Source organism: Dermochelys coriacea, chromosome 4 (genome assembly GCF_009764565.3).
Source record: "Dermochelys coriacea isolate rDerCor1 chromosome 4, rDerCor1.pri.v4, whole genome shotgun sequence".
In the NCBI taxonomy this organism is placed as follows: Eukaryota; Metazoa; Chordata; order Testudines; family Dermochelyidae; genus Dermochelys; species Dermochelys coriacea.
Genome location: NC_050071.1, coordinates 35854349 through 35871891, shown reverse-complemented (window position 1 = coordinate 35871891; position 17543 = coordinate 35854349). Strand labels below are relative to the sequence as shown.

General features: G+C 46.2%; 1 long non-coding RNA gene across 1 annotated transcript in view; it reads right to left on the bottom strand.

The window, feature by feature from the left end:
* Positions 1-17342, bottom strand: part of LOC122459972 — a 32746-nt gene extending 15404 nt beyond the window's left edge. Inside the window, exons 1-2 of the long non-coding RNA XR_006280966.1 lie at positions 16877-17342; positions 717-821 (exon numbers count right to left, since the gene is read on the bottom strand). This is a non-coding gene — a long non-coding RNA (uncharacterized LOC122459972). The remainder of the gene's footprint in view (positions 1-716; positions 822-16876) is intronic.
* Between the last annotated feature and the right edge of the window lie 201 nt (positions 17343-17543).

The window sequence follows — 17543 nt, the reverse complement described above, 5'->3', positions numbered from 1 at the left end:
GATATGTAAAACTTAACTAAAAGTAGCACCTCTATAATAATAAAAAACACCACACTTGTCCACAAAAGTGTTTGTGAAGTTCTGTAACAATGAGATTTAACAGCTTTGATTTTAACTTGTACAATGATCCCTCAAACCCATGAAAGACAGAACTGATACTGAAAATCCACATAGGCCCTTGCATAGGGTGGCCCTACCTGGAGTGCCCTCTCTGGCAGGCAATAGCATAACATGCACACCTGCCTCAGTTTCCCCTTGGAATCCACCAGTGCAAAGTAACATTGTCTCTCTGAGCAAGAAATTCAACTGCCATAGTCCACATAGTAAAATACTTCTCAAAACCCCAAAGTAAAGCTAAGTTATAATGCAGCAACTCTTCAATCCCATTCAAAGGTCACCAATTCCCCCTAAGCCACCATCATCCACCAGAGAGTTCTCCCTGAGAATTTTAAGCTTCAGTTCTCTCCCACAAGTCTTCTCTGGTAGTTCCAGGTCAGGTCTCCTGGGACAGAACTGCCTACAGTATTCCAGTCAGCCAGGCCTCCCTACCTGCAGTCCTTTCCTGGCTCAGGGAACCACCCTCTAGGATCAACCCCTTGTTCAGGTCTCTGCATCTCCTGCTACTTCTTTCTGGGTATCTCCTCTCTTCCTAAGGCAGCTTTCACCTGCCCTTCTTCATCTCTCTCAGTCAATGCTTTTAGGCAGCTCTGACTCACCAGTTTTCTCTTGACTTCTTTCAGGGGCTTTCCAGGCAGCTTTCATCTGACTTCCTTCAGGGACCTTTTTCATTTAGGCCCTGGCCCAGGTGCCCTTTTTTAAGCCTAATTAGGGCGAAGAGGGGAAGGGAGTGAGCAACTTACCAGGTACAGGTGCACAGACCATTCTTTCTTAAAGTGCCAATGTCACCTTGAGACAACCCTAAACTAGGTCCAGGTCCTTCAATGACAAAAGCTCATGTAGAAATTTGCACACATGAGAAGTCCCATTGACATTAACTCCATTGGGACTAGGTAGCGGTGTAAAGTTCTGCATGTGCTTAAGCTGGGGGCCCTTTATGGTGTAGATGATGCCACACATCAACATAGGCATTATACATGGGACGGTGATTAAATATGCATGCACTACAATTCTGCATACTATCTTTCCTACAAACTCTATCCCAAAATATTTACAGGGTTCTTGTACACACAAGTCCAGTTAAGTAGTTAGTAAGGTCATGATTCCACAAAAACTTATACATGCTTTTAAGTCAATAGGACTTTTTACAGTGTGTAATGTTAAGCATGTAAGTAAATCATTGCAGGATTGGGCCCTAAAATAACAGGGGGAAAGCAAAAACAAGTCACTGGGCTGGGAGTCTGGAGAATTGAGTTCTATTCCTAGTTTTGCCACTGACCTCCTGGGTGACCTTGGGCAAATCACTTCATCTTCTTGGTTTCCCTTCTCACCTTTTTGTTTTTCTTGTTTATTTAGACCGTAAGGTCTTTGGGGCAGGGACTTTCCTCATCATGTGTTTATACAGTGCCTTGCACAATAGGCTCTAGGCACTATTGTAATGCAAACAATACATACAACTAATAGTCAAAGGAGAAAATATTCTTTTTCATATGATATTTGGAATGAGATGGAGAGTTGATGTGACAGAGAAGTTATAAACAGCTTGTTATAGACTTCTGCTCATCCCATCTGACAGGGAATAAAATAAAATAAAATAAAATAAAATAATTACTACTAATAATAAACACATGCAAGAGGGAGGCAGCAAGCTGTGTGGACGTAGCTGGCGGGGAAAAGAGTAGAGAGTTCAGGAACCTGGAACACAGAGAGATAACAGGAGGGAAGTAAGGCAAGTAGACACTTGCCTACCAGAAGTCTGGAAACTGTGGTGTGCCTGGCTAAGACTGAGGTATTCTCCTCTGCAGAGCTTTTCCCTCCCTTTCTGTCTTTCCTTTTGTCTTTTTTCCCTCCTTCCTCTTTTGACTTTCTGTGGAAGGAGAGGAGGTGGCAGGGAAGTATTTCCTTTCACACTTGTGAAATGAGCTGACAATGTGTCACCTCCCCTCTTTAGAGTAGCAGCCGTGTTAGTCTGTATTCGCAAAAAGAAAAGGAATACTTGTGGCACCTTAGAGACTAACAAATTTATTTGAGCATAAACTTTTGTGAGCTACAGCTCACTTCATCGGATGCATTTGGTGGAAGATTTTCCACCTTTTCTCCCCTCTTTAATGGCTGGTCCACTGGAGGATAGCTCCCTGCTACTGCTACCAACAACTGGAATAATTTCTGTAGCAGGAATTCAAACAGCTGAAAACCCATGTACAATTCAAAATGAAAGAAGTATAGAGGCTGATGGGAAAGGGTAATGCTAACCTTGTATAAGGTATAGGCAGATCAGGCTTTTTACCTTTTGCTTCTTGATTGGTGGAGATGATAGTAGCCTGGTGCAATGAATTTTCCTTTGTGATAGGCTAGCTAACAAATACAGAAGGGTCATTCTGCCAGAGGTCATTGCACTGAGAGTGGAGAGGATGAGAGGGACTGAGAGGATGTCACTGCAAAACAAATAGGGGCATTAGGGAGTGGATTAGAGAGGGCCAATCATCTGGGAGACAGGCTGCATGGAGGTCATGGAAGGCTTTAGGAAGGCAGGTTTGAACTTGACCCAGAAATGAATGAGGAGCCCATGAGAATGAAGTTGATGTGGTAATGTTTGTGTGGAAGAAAGCAAGCGGCCGCTCCCTGTTCATATCGGTCTCTGGAAGTCTTAATTTTAGGAGACCGTATAGAAGAGAAATTCATTGTCAAGGGAAGAGGAGATAAAGACACGAGTGAGCAGAGCTGGAGCTGAGGCAGTAGGTTACATGATGTTGCTGAGGTAGGGGGAAGGAGATTTCCCAGCATAGGAGATGAGGGAGTCTATTTGGAGAAGGTTAGTCAGGGAGGAGTCACTAGAGGTGTCAAAAGATGTATCATCAACATTATAGCAGTTGTTAAAGTTAAAAATAGAGAAAACACAACCAAGAAGATGACAGAAAAAAGCAGAGCCCTGACAACTGTACCTTGTTGGTGATTCTAGTGGGGTGTGTCTTGTCTCAGAGATGGAGAAAGAGCAATAGATATGGAATCACGTAAGCAGGGCATGTATCCACACCACTAAAACTACTATTACAATCAGCAACCTTCTTAGCAGTCTCTGCAGAGAACCCAAAGACTGAATGGTCAGGAAGACTGCACTCTTTCTTATTCCTGCAAGCTGTCTTGCCTGGTCAAGTGTTGAGGCACATTGGTGGGAAATGGTGGGGCTTTTGTAACATCTGGTGTGGTGAGACAAAGAATTTCATTCTCCAGTACACTAATAAATACTGAATTCACAAGCAGCCATTCAACTGTGGCAAAATACTAACAAAGTTATAGGAAAAGTAGCTCATCACAATCAGGTTTAGAATTGGGCTGGAATCAAAACTTCAGATCCAAAAAATTCCCAAAAAGTGGTGAGAGTTCAGAGATGGATCCATACTTTGGACCTCATGCCCATCTTGCATGCTGTGCCTTTCAAAATTGACAAATGAGAGGTTTGCAGCATGGAAAGACTATGTAGATCTTAAACGATCAAAACATTGGGCTTTATTTGTAATATGCTATTTGTGTGTTTTTGAAAGGCCACTTGCTGCTTACAGATAGGTGTGCTGCTTTCTTTCATTTGTGCCAAATGAGTGTAGAATCCGTTTAATATGTGCTTTACATCCAAGCTTTCCCAGTGCTTCTCCCAAGTTGATTTCTGCGTCTTTATGAAATGTTAGATGGCTGCTTCAGAGCCATATACAAGGCCAGAGTATTCACTGGTGATGTCAACAGGCCTTCTGTTTCACCCAGCTGAAGTAATCAGATAAACTCAGCGTGAAGGAATAAAACTGAGCCAGAAGCAAGGCTAATGGTTAAATGAAGGCTAAGCCTGTGTTTTTCAAGCAAGCATAGAAGACTTATTGGGAAGAGTTTGACTCTGTGGCAAAGCGCTCAAGGCAGCTGCATTCACCAGTACATTCAAGCTGTTGAACAGTAGACAGTAACTGCTTTCCCTAATCTTATTTTTGTAGGTAAGGACAACAATCATACTCAGAAATACAGGCACTCTCTTTCAGACTGGCAGTATATGCAGATCCCAGGGTAAGGGTCACACTTGCAAATGTACGCATGTGCCCAAGCAAACAGAAAATGTTTTATTTATAACCTCCTCAATCAGTGATTTTCATACACAATAAATAGACTATAAACCCTTTGAATTACTCTGCAAAAGGAAACATTTTGAGAACTAGGGACTTGGCTGTTGGGAAAAGGGATGGGTCAATGAGGGTATCGATAAATGCAAAAGTTGGAGACACACTATCCATAGAAACAAATCCTATACTGACTGGGTCCTGGCAAAATTTAGCTTTCATTGTAAGCTGATTTGGCCCAGGCAGTATTTTTAGTGTATATTATTTAAAAGGGTCTCGAAAAATAGCCCCTGCATAATCTCAACTGTGTGCACTTCTTGCATAATGAGCCCATTTCTACAGCCCTACTTAGGCAAAAATCCCATTGTCTTCAGTGAGAGTTTTATCCAAATATGAGTCACAAGATCTGGCCCAGTATTTTGCCCAGATCTTCAAAGATATTTAGGCATCTAACTCCATAATCATAAAGGTTCCTGTTGGTCTTAAAGTCTATTCAACTGTGAACATAAAAGGTTACATAACTTCAGTGGGGTTGCATAGGGCTAAGTGGGGGCAAATTAGCCCCTAGTAGTTGCTCCTGAATGGTCAAAACTAAACTCAGCTGAACTGCCAATGGGTCTCTGAGATCTGTCTGCAAGCATCTAGCTTTATTCTGTCTGCCATTTTTATATCTACAGTTGTTAGCATGGTGTATTAAATTCAGAGTATGTGATGAAAGAAAAGCAACAACATTAGATGGCAAAAGAGATGCTCTTCCTTTTAAAATAATTTTTGCTCTCAAATCTATTTCTCTTCAGAGAGTTTTTTTATTTAGTCTATTTATTTATTTGGCCACTTTTAATCAGAGACAGTCTCTGGTTTGGGTCTCTGAGGATTGCTCTATGTTTCTATGCCAGGGAGTTTGAGAAATAGTGCAGCAAGTTACTGAAAGTTGTTCTTACGGGAAAGGAATATTGATTGCCTTAGCTACCCATGAACAATCTTGCTCTCTCTCATCTTTTAATAAAGGAGAAAGAGAGACTGGACCAAAGCTGATGGCATATTTACCTTCATGAGTTTTTTTTAAAAAAAGTTAATTACCGCTTGGAGCAAGTTGGGATGGCTATCCTGAGCTGTCTTTTATTAGTAGTCCCCTTCATTAATTTCCCCTTGCTAGATTTGCTGCTAATAGCTGCTTGGTCCCAGACAGCACAAAGCAGCATCTGTGCCATTGAGCAGAAAAGCGGGACTCAGGCAAAGGGGGGTGGGGGTAGACGCCGTTTACAAATCAACCCTTATTAACATGATGGCCTACTCTAGGGGGACTGCAGCCCTCAGCCTCTAGCATCAAGCGCAGCAGTTTGGACTTCAACTTTGCTAATATCAACTGGTGCTCCCGAACTAAGGAGCGAGACAAAAAACACCTCTTGCATGACCGTGCAAGTTATATAGCTCAATTGACTGTTAACGTCGCTGGACTCATTAGTTTGGTTGATTATATTTTTTTTAAAGACGGGGATGGGAAGAAGGAGATGGTTAAATACAATAAAACAGAAGTAATAATACATTCATGTTTGAACAATATAATAATCAGTGATGCCTCACCGACAAAAAAAAAAATTTTAAAAAAATCAGATCCTCAATTGTCCTGTTTTTATATGGGAATGAGGGACAGACAATACAGCTTTGAAAACAGCTATATTAGTTACTGTTCTGGAGCCAACGCCTGAAGACTTTAAGGTGTGTCTACACTGGCAGAGTTACATCGCTGGCAGTTACAGCGCCGCTCAGAGAGCACTGAAGGGAAACCACTGTTGTGTGTTCACACTGTCAATTGCCTGCGCAATAGCATGTTCACACTTGCGGCACTTGCATCGGCATTCAGAGAGGTGCACTCTGGGCAGCTATCCCACAAAGCATTTCTTCGTCTTCTGCAGCTAAAGTGGAGGGGGCGTGGGGCATCTTGGGTCCTATCCCAATGTCCCGTGATGTATCGCAGCAATCCCTGTGCTTCTGTCCACATTTGGCACCATCTTTCAGCAGTTTGTGTACTGCAGGCTCTGCCTCTTTGGTCTTTAGAAATGGATCCCGTACTGTTGACCAGTATGCAGCTTGCTCTGACTAACACGTCATGAGTGGTAGTGGAGTTAGTCCTTAAACTACAAAAGAAAGAGGAGTTTGACACTGGTCTCACCACGTGTAGTAGCTACGACATGAGGTTGCTTGTGGCATTCATGGAGATGCTGACCACAGTGGAACGCCGCTTTTGGGCTCAGGAAGGAAGCACTGAGTAGTGGGATCACATCATGATGCATGTCTGGGATGATGAGCAGTAATTGCAGAACTTTCGGATGAGGAAAGCCACATTCATGGAATTGTGTGAGGAGCTCACCCCCAGCCGTGCGGCGCAAGGACACGAGAATGAGAGCTGCCCTATCATTGGAGAAGCCCATGGAGATTGCACTGTGGAAGCTGGCTACTCCAGACTGCTACCGATCGGTTGCTAACCAGTTTGGAGTGGGAAAGTCAAATGTTGGACTTGTGTTGACAGAAGTGTGCAGGGCCATTAATCGCATCCTGCTCCAAAAGACCATGACACTGGGCAATGTGTGTGACATTCTGGATGGCTTTGTACAAATGGGCTTCCCTAACTGAGGAGAGGGCGATAGATGGCACGCATATGCCAGTTCTGGCACCAGACCACCGAGCACATTAAGCGGAAGGCGTATTTGTCTATGGTTCTCCAGGCACTTGTGGATCACCGTGGGCGTTTCCTGGACATTAATGCAGGCTGGTCTGGAAAGGTGCATGATGCACACATCTTTCGGCACACTGGCCTGTTCAGGAAGCTGCAAGCAGGGACTTTATTCCCAGACCAGAAGATCACAGTAGGGGAAGTCGAAATGCCCAGTGTGATCCTGGGAGACCCTGCCTACCCCTTAATGCCGTGGCTTATGAAGCCATACATGGGGCACCTTGACAGCAGCAAGGAACAGTTCAACAACAGGCTGAGCAAGTGCAGAATGACTTGAGTGTGCTTTTGGCCGTTTAAAGGCCCGTTGGCACTGCCTATATGGGAGGCTGGACCTGGCCGATGACAATATTCCTATGCTTATAGCTGTGTGCTGTATGCTCCATAATATTTGTGGAGGGAAGGGTGAAAGCTTCACTCAGGGCTGGACTGCTGAGGCTCAGCGCCTGGTGGCTGCGTTTGAACAGCCAGAGACCAGGGCTATTAGAGGGGCGCAGTGCAGGGCCATAAGGATGAGGGATGCCTTGAAGCAGCAATTTGAAGCGGAAATCCACTAATATTTGTTGCTATGCTTCGAAGTGCAGTGCTTGTAATGCTAGGAGGTGACTGTGATTGGTGCAGACGATGCCCTGTGAAGGTTTAAGACAATTGCCTGTTGCTTTGCAGGGCTCTGTTTGCTTTCAATGAATGGAATAAAGATTGCTTTCAAACCAACACAATTCTTTTATTAAAAAACAACAACTGGAGGAGAGAGACAAACAAAAAACCACATCAGCACTGTTGGGGATGGGGGAAGAGAGGGGCCCAGGAGGAGGTGGGGTCCCGGGACGGTTAAAGATTTGTGTATGTCCAAGTATCATATGCAACTTTGTCCTTTGGAGTACTGTGCAGTGGATACTGTACTTCAGCAGGGCTAAACCGCAGACGGACAGGCGTTGAATGCAGTGGATACTGGGAGTCCACGCTACTGGACTGTGATGGGGAAGGAGTGGAATGCAGTGGGTAGCGACTGGAGCCAGGCAGTTGCTAAGAGTGTGTTGGGGGGTGGGAGGCACAAGGGAAAGAATTTTGCAACAGCAGCTGCAGGGGAGTGCAGGTGCAGAGTTGCTCAGTTTGTAATGTTATTAGCACCTGGAGTGTGTCTGCTTGGCGCTACATAACATTTAAGAGGTGCTCCAGGGCTTCATTCTGATGTGCTGCGTTCTCCTTTCAGTCCCTCTTCTCGCTGTCCCACCACTCCTTGGATTCTTGTTTTTCGGCCATGGAGTGCATCATGACCTCACGCAGAAAGTCCTCTTTAGTTTTTCATGGCCACTTTCTAATTCTGCGCAGCCGTTCAGCCAGCGATAACAAAGACGGAGGTTGAGCTCCCAAAGTCATATCTATGAAGCCAAAATGCAACATTTTACAGAAGCAGTATTGTTTGCAACACACAGACCACTGATTCAGTGATTTAAAACATAGCCACTATTCACATACCTGTCACTAACTGGCTGACCCCAGGCAAGCACACATGAGCCACAAGTCTCCCAAAATGGTGATGAACCACAGGGGCAGGAGAAATCAGTGTTCCAGGACTGTACTGTACACTGGACACGTGGCTCTTGGGGAGAGCCAGCACCGTAGGGGGGGCTTTATAATCATTCCTGTCCCCTCATTTTCCACAGGCTGTGTTCATTACGGAAGATATCTCACTGCTGAGGGTTAGCAGGCAATCAAAGGGTCTTCTCCAGGATTGCAGCTTCTGCCCTGGCCCCTATGCGGCTTGCCTGTGTGCAGCAATGGCCCTCCCTCCCGAGTGATGGCAGAGTGGCATGGGAAAGTTATCCTTAATGGGGCAAGAAACAAAGCAGCTCTGCCAAAGAACCTGCGGCAGTGGATTGCCCAGTATCACCATGAGAGTTTCGTAGACATCTCTGAGGGAGATTCCCGTGAAGTGAGGGAGTCAATCAACACCCTGTTCCGCCGCTCAGACTAGGCATGTGGTGGTACATGCATCATATAGACACAAGCCTGCTTTCTGCAACTCTCCTGCGCCCAACAACTCACTTCAGCGATTTCCAAAATCAAAGCCACTTACCAGGGACCTCCTCTCCTGTTTGTTCTTTGCCAAATTCTGACAGCTGTGACTGGCTAGCCTCCTCCAGGGTAGAGAAGAGCTCCTGGCTGCATGCATCGCTAACCTTCAAGTTGTCCTCTGGCTCTGGCTCTGGGTCCCTCTCCCCCCTCCACATCCTCATCCAAGATTTCCTCCTTCCACTCTCGACTGGCAGGCGAGTCACTGAAATATCTACAGTGGCCTTCGCAGTGGAGGTGGGGTTGCCACAGAGTATCACGTCCAGCTCTTTGTAGGACCGGCAGCACCGGAGCTGTGATTTGCCTCCTGAGCCTTGTGGTAGGCGCAGCGGTGAAAGTAAGCTGGTATGCCCCAGTACGGCGTACCGGCAAGAGCCGGTGCGCTGTACCGGGTGGATCGGCTTCTCCAGGCGCAATTTAAAGGGCCTGTGGTTCCCAGCAGCGGCTTAAGCCCCCTGACCCTTCAAATTGCTGCCAGAGCCCCGCTGCCGGAGCCCTGGGGTAGCGGCGGTGGGGCTGGGGCTGGGGCTGGGGCGGTGATTTAAAGGGCCTAGGGCAGTAGCGGCGGCTGAGCCATGGGTGCTTTAAATCGTCCCCGGAGTCCTGCTGCCACTTCTCCAGGGCTCCGGCAGGCTCCGGGGATGATTTAAAGGTCCTGGGGCGGTAGTGGCGGCTGGAGCCCTGTCCCCGGAGCCCTGCTGCTAGAGCCCTGGAGAAGTGGCAGCAGGACTCCGGGGACGATTTAAAGCACCCATGGCTTCGGCCGCTGCTACCGCCCCGGGCCCTTTAAACTGCTGCCAGAACCCTGGGCTGCCACTGTCACCTCCCCCAGCCCCGCCCCTCCTACCCTAGGCCCTGCCCCTTCCTGGGGCCAGAGCCAGCTCCAGCCCAGCCCTGTACTGGTAAGTCCCTAGACTTACTTTCACCCCTGGGTAGGCGTTCTGCAGCTCCTTCACTTTGACCCTGACTCCTTCACTTTGCATACAGTGTGTCCCGGTCACGGCCCCTTTCTGTCATGCATCATGAATTCTGTCCGTAGGTATCGTAATTCCTATGGCTGGAGCACAGCTGGGGCTGGACAGCCGCCTCTCCCCAAATGCTGATGAGGCCCAGCAGCTCGGCATTGCTCCAAGCGGGGGATCGCTTGGTGCGTGAAGCAGGCCTGGCCACCTGGAAAGATGCACTGAGACCACTGCACGCTTCACCGAGCAAACAGGAAGGTGATTTCAAAATTCCTAAGGAATTTAAGGGGTGGGGCTCTCGGTTGGCCACCTGAAGGCAGGGCAGTTAGAGTTCAAGTCGATGACCAGAGAAGCGAGAACAGGCATCGTGGGACACCTCCCGGAGGCCAATCGCAGCGCTGTAATTGTCACGATGTCTACACTGGCACTGCAGCGCTGTAGCCCTGGTGCAGAAAACTCTACGCCTCTCATCGGGGTGGGTTTTTTACAGCGCTGCAACTGTGCAGTTTCTGTGCACTGAGTGGCTTGGCAGTGTGTACCCCTCGGGAGTTACACCACAGAAAGCTGCTTTACTGCGCAGAAACTTGCCAGCGTAGACAAGGCCTTAGTCAGGACCAGATTCCGCTCCGACTGATGCCTATTGTGGCACCTTACTGAAATAGAGGTCCCAGTGAAGTAAAAGGCACTAATCACAGAGTAATAGTCTACTCAACCAGGATGTGGCCCTCAGGTTTTAATCAGGCCTCCCTCAAGCAAAATGACCATTTCTTCCCCAATGCCAGAGATTGACATCTTTCAGTATGGTATTTTGTATGATCAGGCATGCATTTCTAGACTGTTTATTCACCCATTTGGTGAGCCTGGCACATGTAAGATTGAAGTCTCAGGGAGGGATGAATTAAGGCATTCTGAGCAGCGTGGGCACAGCGCATTCTAGAGCTCCCATGGGCCCACCCCCATGCTGTGGCAATGGTGCTTAGGCAATGGCACCCCCATCCCTCCTTGGGGTGGCAGCAGCTTTTGGAATCAAGATGAATAGGGCAGTTCACACCTCTAGGAACTATTGTTCTATTGTTTCAGGCTGCCTGCAGACTCAGGTAGATATCACTTCTTTGGCTCACATTCAACTCTTCTTTGCATTCATGAGAGCTGGAGACTTTTTTTTTTAAATTGTTCCTGAGCTCATCATAGAATTCCAGGAACTGGAACACTAGGCACAGGCCTATAATTCCTACACCTTAATCCAGCAGTAGGTGGTATGAATTTAACCAGCAGGGAACTGCATTAGTGGCCCACTGATGCATTTCAGACATGTACATTGAGTGTAATCTACAAATAATACGTTTGTGGGATTTATTGAATCCAATTTAAAAATAGTTTGGGACAGAAAGAGAGGTGGAAAGTGGATTTAAAAGATAGGAGAGATTATTAACATTCTTTTTAGTTGTGAAAAGTCAGTCTTTTGCATTGTAATATTAATTCCACCCTTGTTTGAAATATTCCTGGAACTCTCCATGTGCTCTATACCCTCCTCCCCTGCAGAATTTACAGTAGCCTTTCATTTATTGCTATAGTGGAGGTCTTGTTTTTTCCCCTTAATAGCAAAATTAGGGGAAAAGCTCTCCTTTAACTTTCTGAGGGCTAGATTTTGTTTTCATTTCTTACCCTGTGCACAGGTCAATGCATTGGTGCACCCCCACCCCCCAGAAATAGCACAGCGATGGGCAGAGGCATGATTCCTTCCTAAATTCCCCATGTTTCAGGTGGAGTGTAGAAACTTGATCCTGATCAATTCAAATAGTAAACTATTACCCACCTTGAGCTGGCTCTGCTGTGCTGGCTGGTGCATTAAGAAGGCGGAGCTGAGGTTCTGGCCACTCCATCCCCCCTCTCATTCTCTGACCACCTGCTTTGGATGGGTAAGTAGGAGCCATGGTGGGTGTGTGCAGCACTAAATATACCGAAAAAAGCATGTATTTTTCTTGGCGACTATTTGATTTGTCTCTGGGTGAAATAAAGGTGCTAGTTTCTGGCCTGACTCACCTGCTGTACAAAGGCTATTGATTCCAGTGGGGGGTTATGGGATATACAGTAAGTCAGGACAGAATTGCCCTTGCAGTTGCCATGTTAAAATATTCTACCAGAGCAAAATTCTACTCCCTGATCCATATGCAGATATTGACACTTATTTTTGCTCTCCCTGCCCTCTGCGTGCCAATCTCCCATCAATGTCAAAAGGAACTCAATCACTGACTGTATCCACCACCATATAGAGCTAAGAGCCAGGAGGTGATGGAGAAGCAGCTGATGTCCTGCTCATCCATTCAGTAAGGATTAATCCCAGGCTATGATATCCCTTGCTTTGAATAATCAATGACCAGAGACACAATCTAACGAAGGAATTAGAAGGCAAACCAGATTAAAATAAAATCCGTTCCACTCCAGTGCAGCTGTGGTCGTTCTAGAGGGATGGCGTTCTTTGTAGAAACAAAAGAGTGATTGGAAATGATGGGAAACCTCAGCAGAAACATTATTTTTCTGCTCGTGGTAGCATCTCCTGTGAATATTCAATGTCTGCTCCTGCTGCCATTGAATTCAAAGGGATCACTGCTATTGTCTTTAGGGAGAGCAAGTTTCCATTTGAGCCCTCTCTCCCATCTCCATCTACTCCTGTGAATGAGAAACTGATCATAAAGGTACCCATATGAGACTTATCCAGATAAAGTCAATTGAATGGGTAGCTAAGACCAGACAGTCAATGAGCAATAACTGCATTGTGCTGAGGCCATAGCATGCTCCATGAGGCTCTGCAATTCTGGAGGGGATAAGGATTTGTATCCTCTGTACGGCCCTGTGGCCAGTTCAACAAATCTATTATAATCATCCAGCATGATCCCGGTTTTCTGTTAAGGAGCAGTCCTTCACACTGTTGGAGTGAGTCACATGGCAGGGGGATTGGACGGAGAGGCTGCACAGTGGGCATTGTTCTAGGCAGGCTTGTCTGGAGATGCTCTTCTTCAGACAGGCAGCAGTTGCCGCCGAGTGCCTCTACAGTGCACTGCTGCTGAGATCTAACTCATTTATCCCCCCTCCTCTCCCCGCAGATGGACTCCGTGATGAATGCATCATAACTGATTTAACTGAGGCAGTGTTTAATCCAAAGGGGAACACAGGTCCTCCAGCTACATCCTGCCCCCTATTCTGTTAAATAATTAACACAGCTTTCCTTGTAACTGTCACCCCAGATTCCTGCTTGCTGAGAAACTGCAGCAATACATGCATTGATGTGTTTGTCATCCATGTGGAGAATGAAGGGCTGTGTTATTCAGAGGAGGAATGACAGTTACAGGCTGGTGGCATGCAGGCTCTGGAGTTAATATTGCCAGCTGGACCCTTTTAACCTCATCTGCAAACAACTTTCAGTATTTCAGCAACATTACTCCAGTGATTTCAAACCAATCTATCAGAGACACGAGGAGCCAATGAAAAGAAGCTTCTCTCCAGTAGAGTTTTTGGATATTATTTTTATGGACGGGTAATATTACCACTCTAGCACCCCCCCAGGGGCTGTCTCAGAGTCTTTGGCACAGCCCTCCTGCTGCATTGTTCAAGGTGTCGGCCTTCTTGCAGGGGGGGGGGGAGTTAAAGTACTCCAAACAAAGTCAGTATGCTTCCACTGCCCACAAAAAGGGTGAGGAGCCCCGGTGGGCCAACCTATACTCTACCCTGGCCCCGAGGCCTGCTGGGGATATCAGTTGGCAGCTCCTCCATGGGGCCATGAGCACGGGTGTGTATTTGATGTGGTTTACCCCTGTCCCAGACACCTGCCCCTTCTGTGGTGTGAGGGAGACCCTGGAGCATGTTTACTTGGAGTGCGCCCGGTTGCAGCCCCTATTCTGGCTCCTCACCAATATTTTGTTACGTTTCTGGTTGCACTTTTCCCCTCATCTCCTTATCTATGCACTCACTATCCGTGGCCCCACAAAGCCACAGGACCTCCTGGTCAGCCTCCTCCTGACCCTGGCTAAAATGGCCATCTATAAAACCAGGGAGAGGAGGTTGGCCGATGGAGACTCCTGTGACTGTGGGGCCTATTTCCACTCCTCCATCCGGGCAGAGTTCCTCTGGGTGGCGTCGAGGAACAGGGGGCACTATCCAGGGTTCTCTGCTCGGTGTCCCCCTCAGGTTCCCTTTGTTTGACCCTTTGACCGCATTCCTGTTCCTGTTATTTTTTTAGTTGTCCCCCGAAATCACTTGGCTTCCAGGTCCTGTGGATCCCTCCCCTTAGTCTGGGGGGGCGGGGGAAGAATCCTTTAGCAGTGGGTGGGCTTCCGCCTGCCCCCTTTCTGGATCCCAATAGGATCACTCTCCTGTGGCCCGACCCTGTCACAATGGTTAACCTGACCTGTTTCTAAAAGGCATGAAAGGCAAAAACAAAACAAAACAAAACCCACAATCCTACACCACTGGGAAGCCAAAGAGGAGTGGGTGAGGAACAGGAAAAAATACCAGCCCTTCACCTGTCTGAGAAGGCCTGGTCAACCAAGGCTCTCAAGCCGTTTCACCAGGCAGCAGCCCTGGCTTCCAAGGGCCAGGGAGGTGCTGAGTTGCAATCCTGCTTCTTCAGAGCACCTACACTCGGCAGCACTAAGCAGTGATCCTCCCTTTTAAGGACATGCCCATCTCCAGGCTTGACAAGCTTCACAGGTACTTGCTGGGTTGAGGCTCACTGTGCCAGTGGAGCTTTTTAACCCCTTTCTGACAGAAGTGGGGATTTGCCCCACTACAAGAAGATCTGAGGAGTCTCAGGGATCAGTGTCTAAATTTAGATCTCTGGATCGAAAAGAGTGTAGATTATCTTCAGGAGTGCACCATCTTGAATTTAAGAATGCATATGGCTGCCACACAGCTGGAGAGGTCTCTCTGAATGCATTATTGACACCATTTAATGTGAAATACTCTGAGTGATGTCTCAGGCCAGAAGAGGAGAGGGCAAACGTTTATATAAAGCTAGGAAGGCAATTTTATTCAATAATGAATCATTAGAAGAGAAAGATTCTGGGCTCTGCAGAGTTCTTTTTACACAGGAAATATCCTGCAGTACTCCGCAATTATGTTAAATGCTGGTAGTGCACTGGAAGTATCCATTGCCACCACTACTCTCTTGCTCATAGTTCCTCCTAAGCCCTGGAATCTGCTGCATTAGGGACATCCTAGTTGGACAGGCTCTTAGATTTGCCCCATACACTTTATAAAAAAGCACCAGGGGATCCCCAGAGATACTCAGAGAGAGAAGTAGAAGCACATCTCCTTGGAAGGACAGAAAGATCTCTTCAAATGGTCCAACACTCCCACCGCATACTCCTGGCAGCACCAGAGTGCAAGCACTGAGTATAAACCCAGGCCCTTGTCTGTTACTTGAGCCAACAACATGCAGGCAGAGAAGAGAGACTGTTTTCTTCTCCCCCTACTCAGACCTAATTTCCTTATGAATAAAATGACAAAATTCTATAGAGACCAAAACACAGGGCACAGAACAGCTTTTGTAGAATGATCATGCTAGCACTTATATAGTGCTTATATCTTCAAAGTGCAATATAAACATTAACTAACTAATCCTACGGCACCCTTTGACAGAAGTAATTTATCAGCCCATTAATAGAGAAGAAAATAATTGAGACTCAATTAGGTTAAGTGATTTTCCCAAGGCCACATAAGTCAATAGCAGAACTGGCATTTTTGGTCACTATGTCCAAACTGAAATCTAGATATAGATTTGAAATACTCTATGTCCAGCACCCACCCTGAGTCATCCAATTCCTTGTTTAGGACCTGTTAATTCTATAAATAAATAAAATGGATAGTTGTAGTTCCCTGTGATTCAAGTTGCTGCCTGCTGCCATTCTGAGCCTCATTCTGATGACACCCAGATTTTACACTGTTATATATCTATTGATTTACCTGGAGTTACTTCTGATTTACATTGGTGTGAAATCAGAATCAAGTCCTAGGACATAGTGGCTTTGGCCAGTGAAGCCTTGCAAGGAGATCTCCCAGTAAAGGAAAATCCACCTGGAGGAGGTTTCAGTAGCACAAAGTACCCATAACCCCCACACTGGTGGGGGCCCTGGGGCTGGCCAATGTAGCCTCAGAAATGGACAGCATTACGCTGGTGAGTAGGCATGGCCAGGGCACCCAGGATTCAGCACATAATCAGGCAGCCTCCACCAGGAGGGCCCCTTTGGAGGCCTGGTCACAAGTTATAATGACCCTGCCCAGGGGTGAATCCTCCTGGGTTTAGGTGGTGTGATTTGTACCCCCTTGTTCTAACAGCAAGGTAACTAGTCCCTGGACTACATTACAAGGGAAGCAGCAAACTGACCAGGCACAAAGTGCTGTGCAATGCTCAAACTAACATAACTGAGCAGCACTTTGGCAATCCAGGTGATTTGCTATTGTTTAGGCTGCCAATAGCCATTGTAGCTTGTCTGGCAGGCGCTTTGCTACATGGTCATTGCCACTAATTACAGAGTGACATACTAGCTGCTTCTCATTAAAGGGCTGTAGTAACTGAGATACTTATCCATTGACTCCTATAATCCTGAGCTCCCTGACTCAGAAGTCTTGCAACAAAGTAAACAACAGAGGCTGACCATTACAATGTGTCCTTATTTCAAACAACTATTGCCAGGAAGATGTGATGAAAGAGCACGCTGCTGACGTTACCTTTCTTAAAGCTAGCGCATTCAATCTGGTTTGTTACTGCTAACTGAAAGGCAACCATAAGCTAGAAACCCACTCAGAGCTAACCAGGGCAAAGAGAAAGCCCATTTTTGAACAACCAGGGAAGCACAGGAAGAAAATGACCAAACTTTGGTTTTGGCCTCACTCACCAGATAACTGTTAAAAATGGATATTAAAATGTTCGATCATCTCCTTTTGGGCCAGGTTCTGATTCCTTCCTCATAGCACATAGCATCTTGGTATTCTACTCCTCAAAGCAATAATACTGAAGTCATTGGGGTTACGCATGGAGCAATGAGCTATTCAGTGTTGTTAATAGAATCAGACTCTGGCCTTGTGTGGTTTATGTTACACAGTATCTCAGAAAAAACTGGGGACCCAGTTAAAGGGCCTGATCCAAAGCCTGTTGGAGTCAAGAGACACACACATGAAAATACAACCTTCTGTAATGATCTGATGGGCATTCCATCTTTTATAGTACACTGGGAAAACTCAGCAAACTGGTGTCATGAACATTTATTTTCCTAATGATTTACGACAAACACTTGCATATTTGGGTCTTTTTACGGTGAAAAAATAAGGTATAATAAGGATCTGTAATTTGTTAGAATAAAGAGATACCGTCAACTTGCTTAAGACTTATAATTTAGATTTTTGTTATGAAAAAAGTTTTTTTTATAAATCTCATAAATAGAAAAAATAATTTTGTAAAAATGTAAATGAAAAGGTTTTTTAATTTTTTTTTTGGTTTCTCTGTAACAGCCCCTCAGAGCGGAAAGGTGGGTAAATGGTTATGGTTCAATTCCTTGCTCCATC